The sequence below is a fragment of the Pteropus vampyrus genome, unplaced genomic scaffold (assembly GCF_000151845.1).
Source record: "Pteropus vampyrus isolate Shadow unplaced genomic scaffold, Pvam_2.0 Scaffold40, whole genome shotgun sequence".
Taxonomy (NCBI): Eukaryota; Metazoa; Chordata; class Mammalia; order Chiroptera; family Pteropodidae; genus Pteropus; species Pteropus vampyrus.
Genome location: NW_011888821.1, coordinates 2,638,913 through 2,644,922, shown reverse-complemented (window position 1 = coordinate 2,644,922; position 6,010 = coordinate 2,638,913).

The following is a 6,010-nucleotide window of genomic DNA, read 5'->3' as shown; positions in this document are numbered from 1 at the left end:
GATGTTTACTCAGGGACAGGCACAGAGTAAACAAATACCACACTGGGCCTCCAGGAAAGGTCGACCAAAACAAAAGTAAACAAAATCACCACAAGACATAACGAAAAACAAGGGCAGAGAGAAGAATGCAGGAGGGGAGGGTCTAAGAGGACGACAAGGAAGACAAACCAAAAAGAGTAAGGAAGGGGACAGCTTTTTTAAAAAGTGGGCAGAAGGGGATCCCGGTGGGGGGGGGGCAGACATAAATCAAAAGAATTCCAATATCTGTAAAACTTTGCAGGTGGAGTAAATGTTAATAAACAGCCTCTGGAGAACGTTCCAGTGGGGTAGACCCTGCTGGGTCATGCCTGGAAGGGAAATCCTCATTGCTGGCACGCACTGAGAATGCTAGCTGGGGTGACAGCAGACATGCCCCAGGCCCTGGTCCTCCTCAGCCTCAGACAGGGCCAGCTCCACACTCCGGGGCTGGAAATAACTGACCTTAAAGGGGCCTCGCCTGCTGCTGGGCTGTGAGCCTGTACAGGGGTATAAACAACTGCCTGGCCAGTGACTCAACCAGCCAGCTACCCATGCCTGGGGACATCTGTCACTGCTCTGGCTTCCACAGCCAGCAGGAAGTCCACGGCATGGTGGACGCAAGCAGAGCTGAGGCAGGAGCCAATTTAACACAGGATTTGACTGGGCTGCTTTCGTCTCGCCAATGGCAGGTCCTAGGCAGGTCCGCAAGGGCCCACCTCTTGCCCTTGTGCTGCACGTGGCCATGAACTGCCAGGAACAGACCACCGCTTCCCTTGGAGGTGGGTCCCTGCCAAACCCCGAAGTGAGCATCACGTAAGCCATTCTTGGTGACGTTCCCTGCACTAAACTGTCTGCTGACCTCAGCACACTCCTCCCCCAGAGCAACCTCTTCTCTCCCTCAGCCTGAGACAACTTGCCGACCACTTCAATTTCTCCTGTGGGAAGATGGAGTGCTGCTACCTTGTAGCCACGGTACCAGCTCACAGGGAGCCAGGCGCCCTCAGGTGTTAGCTCATTTCATCCTCATAAACCACCCTCTTTACAGAGAAACTGAGGCAGGGTGGCTAAAGAACTTGCCACAGTGGGGTTAGTGACCCTGCAACCACGAGGCCCTACGCCCTCTGGGCACTGCGGCCAGCACGGCCCGCGAGAGCCACAAGAGCCACCAGCGTGCCCGGCCCCGCACCGGTCCGCAGCCGCCAAGCCAGGCACCGAAGCCACAGTCTGGTCATCCGGTCAATGGAGACAACAGTGCCTGCCCGAAAGGGTGGATGCAGGACGAGCACTCAACTGTCAGCCCTTGCTCGTTACAATGTTCGTTACATAACACAAGATGCAAGTCTTTACAGGCCAGTAAGAGGAAGAGCTCCAACCTATTTTTCCCAAAAACAACAGTGCAGTTTGGCGTGTATGTGGCCCCTTTGTTCCTGTAAGTAGTTTAAGTGCACCCAATAACTCTGTACGAGGTAGGCAGACTTGGGGTCTGTAGGGACGTGGGTGGAACATGGAACTGCTCCTTCAACAGGATTCCAAGTTGAGTCTATGCAGCAGCCGCCACTCTCGAAGACCAAGGTTCTTCCCATTTTCTGTTGTGTCCATCAGCCTCAATGCTGCCCTCCCACCTTCCCAAGGAGCGACAGGCCACACAACTTTAGGCTCACATGCACCCAGGATGACATCCAGGAGGAGGCTCCTCAGAATACTTTTCACCTTGAAACTTTCTGTGCAATTCCCAAGTGCATGTGTTATCAAGGTAATTTTTAAAATGTGAACAGAACTGGTGATAGGACTTAGGATCCATTTTTTTATTCTTTAATTGGCCTTTTTAAAAAAGATACCCTGTGCCCACTTGGGTTCAGTGTATGTAGATGGGGAGTCCGGGAATCTGTATGTGAAACCTCCACCCTCCACCAGGGGAAGCAGGAGCCAGGATTTGCCACACCCTGGGGCCTTGTGGGTGTGAACTTCCTCCAGTGGAGCCCAGTAAAACACCCAGCCCAGGACCGCCTGGTCACACCCAGACTTCCTCAAAGCCTGGGGGCCTAAGATGGCCAAGCAGGCAGCTCGAGGGAAGCAACACAGGCCTCTGACTGTACCAACTGCCCTCTGCCTCAGGGCCGGCCCTGAGGAAGGCCAGGGCCACTGGTCCGTCACCTGCCCAGTAAACAATCTGGGCCCTCCTGTCGGCAGTCTGCAGAACACGCAGGAGGTCCACGGACAGTTCTCCGCCCGGAGGTGCTGAGAAGATGTTGGTGCCTGGTCCCACCCCAGAGTCCCTCCTAGTCTGCCTGGGCACAGCCTGACCACCACTGATTCTGTGCAGGCAGGTTGAGAACGACAGGCCCGGAGGGAATAGGAAAAGGGGAAAAGTGGCTAGTGTGGAAGCCTGGCAAGCTCCTCCCTCGCACTGAGAAGGGCGCTTATTCCAGCCAGATGGCCGATGGTGGTGACTGCATTTAAGGGCCGACATGTGTGTCTCACGTACCAGCTGTCATCCCAGGCAACTCCATCTCAGCGCAGACCTGAGGTAAGGCTCACCTACCCCTCACTAACCCCAAAGCTCTGCTCTTTACAACCTGCTTCTTGACAGACTGAGAAGGCCCGGGAAAAAAAATAGAAACTTTTCATGAAAACCTGGAAAATGTCTTCAAGCCACCTTTTATCTACTTACTCACTCCAGGTACGTCCAAGTACCTACCCTGCGCCAGGTGTTGACATCCAGAGAGCCGGGTTTTCAAACTAGTTGTACCACCAGTGCAACAGTTCCCATACAGGCTTTTGGCACCAGGGACTCCGTGTCCTATGAGAATCTATCTAATGCCTGATGATCTCAGGTGGAGCTGAGGCGGTGATGCTAGCACTGGGGAGCGGCTGCAGATACAGATGAGCTTTGCTTGCTTGCCCGCCCTCACCTCATACTGTGCAGCTGGTTCCTAACAGACCACGGACCAGTACCAGCCCTCAGCTCGGGAGTTGAGGACCCCTGCCATACAGCATATCATTCACTGCAATGGCAAGAAACTGTCAAGGGCAGTGCGCCAGACAGGTAGGTTAAGAACTGCTCTCTCAACTTGTCTTAGTCATGGCGGACGCGCTGTGTCTCCACTCCCGGTCTTGATAGAAGAGCTTACTTACTGTGGATCGGTCCATAATGTCTGAGAAGCACTGAGAGGGGCAAGAGACAAGCCTTACTATACAGAATGTAATCGTGTGAGCAAACACACTTTTGTATGTTTGTTAACCTAAGAAGCCTCAAACGAAAATAATCGAAACTACTTGGCAGTTACTAATTTCTTGACGCACCTTGAAAATCAGCACTGCCATTGTGGTTATGAGTCTTCTGGGGAGAAGAAATGGGGAAAAGCCACCAACCTCCTCCCACACCACTCAAGGACAGTTTGGGAGGTGTTCCTTCTCTCCCAAGGGATTCCAGTCCTGGCGCCACCATCCTTGAGGAATATCAGTCGTCCAAAAATCTTCCCCAATCTCGAAGTTGCAATGGCACGTACCTCGGTGGATTTATGGAAAAGATATCTGGATTATGAACCCACTGGGCCCCTAGGTGCTGAAAGCGGCCCAGGGAAACCAGGCTCCCTGAGTACCCCCAAACTCTTAGGCTGTAAAACTGTTCTCAGCCTCCTAAACCCTCCTCATCACTAAAGGTGGATGAAACCTAAGACTCCTGAAGCTCTCAAAGGCAGCTCCACAAACGAATGGAGCCCTGAACACTTCTGGCAGCTCAGAGAACATGCCCACCAGGCCTAAACGAAGGAATGCCACAGCCCTATCCAGGGCAGCTGTTATGACCGGGGGAGGCGGGGGTCTGCTCCAGATGCCCTTGCTGCACACAGCAAACGCGCCTCGAATTGGGTTCAAAAGGCGTGGCTCCCTGACCTGAAGATTAAGATTAAGTACTAATGAAGTGAGGCCAACTCTACTTGCCTGCCTGTGGCATCTCTTCGGCAGGCATTCAACCTGAGAAATAGATCTCACTCATATGCGAATAAGCCTTCACAGCAAGCACGTGTCACTGTGTTCGCTACCTACCCCCTCTGGTTTCAAACTGCTCCACGACAGGGTGAAATCAGCCCACTTTCAAGACTGGAGCTTCTAAGTTCCTGCCTCCCATAATGCCTTACATCACTGAAATGTATTATCCAGCACTAACTCCTAATTAAACCACCACCAATCAACCAGCATTTTTTAATGGCTATGCACATGAGACTTAAAAACGTATACAAAATTGTTTGGAAGGTTACTCTCCAAACTATTCCGTTTTTACCTTTGAGGAGGGTGGAGGAGAACAAGTTAAAAGGGTCTTTATACTAATGTCTGACATTTTAATTCACAGAAATGCATGTATGTTCATTTATTCAGTGGCATATTAAAAAAAAAAAAAAAACTACCAGCCATTCCAGAGTTGTCAGCGGTCCCACTAATAGCAGATTATAAATGTCGACTGAATTATCCAAGGAATTGAAGTCACTAAATTTCGTGTCATTTTTTTCTACTATATGTATTGCACGGATGATGAAACTGAGCAGAGGCAAACTTACTCAGGTTCCCACACATAGTAAGTGAAGTCAGCATTCAAATCCACTTGATTTCAAGCAAAGATTCTTCCTTCATGTGAGGGGCAAAAAGCAAATGAAAATGAGATCACTTCTGCCTGCCAGTAGTAGGTGCCCAACAGTGGCTAAGAGATAGGGGAAAAGGCACTCTTGTTACCACATTGATGGATTAACCGGTACCTTGCAGAAGGTACTTTGGTAGGACGTACCAATATTTTAAATGTGTGTTTCTTTGAACCACCAATTCCGCCTACAGAAATTTATCCTACAGAAACCTAAAGAAACTAGAATATTCACTCTTATGCTACTACTAATGAAAAACTGGGACCCCCCATAAAGGCTCACCCATACGATGGCATGCTATTTAGTCACGAGACATCACCACATTATGATCTGATGTAGAAAGACCAGCATTCATTATAAGCTGTTGTGCGGCTGGACTTTTGCAGTTACATGTTCTTTAAAGCATTAACAACACAAATAAAATGAGGGGCCATCAGAAACTTTCATAATTGATAAATTATGAAACTTCCGAGTTTTGCCAAGGGCCACAAAATGTGTGTTGGACCGTCAAAACTCTCTCCTGTCACAGGCTGCTGTCTGCTAAACTTGACAGAGAACGTGCAGGTCACATCAGGAAGTAAAACCCTGCAGGTCACCACGTCAAACGCATTATTACAACACAGGGAGTGATATCCAAAATACTGTCCCCCACCAAAACCTCACACACTTTAGAAACATTCATTCCCGTGTGGAGTCTGGAAGCTGGCCTTAGGAGGTGATATTATCTGAACTGATCGAATTTATAGCAGCTCTCAAGGTGGGGAGCAGGCACTATAAACCTAATCTGATCGGCACAACCTTCTTTAGTGAATCCTAAGTTTAACTTTATAAAATAAAGGTTTTTTTTCCCCCAAGTCACTCCATTCCAAGAGGACAGAATATATTTCTGAAGACTCCCAACCTCATAACTAGACACTTAAGTAACCAATCGAATGGACAAAGTGACAGTTGTATGAAGTAAAATGCAATGAAATTTACTAACATGATCACTAGACTTCTCAAAAAACCCAGGCAATAAATAAGTATGCCAAAAATTTAATGATTCATTCGTCATTTTCTAAAATTAATCGTGCTGCCCCTGTCCCCAACTAAAAGCCCCATTTCCAAATCATCGCTTGGCATCTTGCACCTTCACTGCACTCAGGTTGGCTCACTCTCGGTCAGACCTTGGCCATTCCCTCTTACCATACAGCAAACTAGTCCAGCTTTCACTTAAGGCCCAAAGCCATCATTACTCAAGTTTACTGACTTCCAACGGTCCCTAGGAAAAAAATGTAGAAGGCTACTTTATTTTTTAAAGCCTGGACTTCATTTGATTGCCTCAAAGAGTTATTCAGATGTGATGACCAAACAAAAGT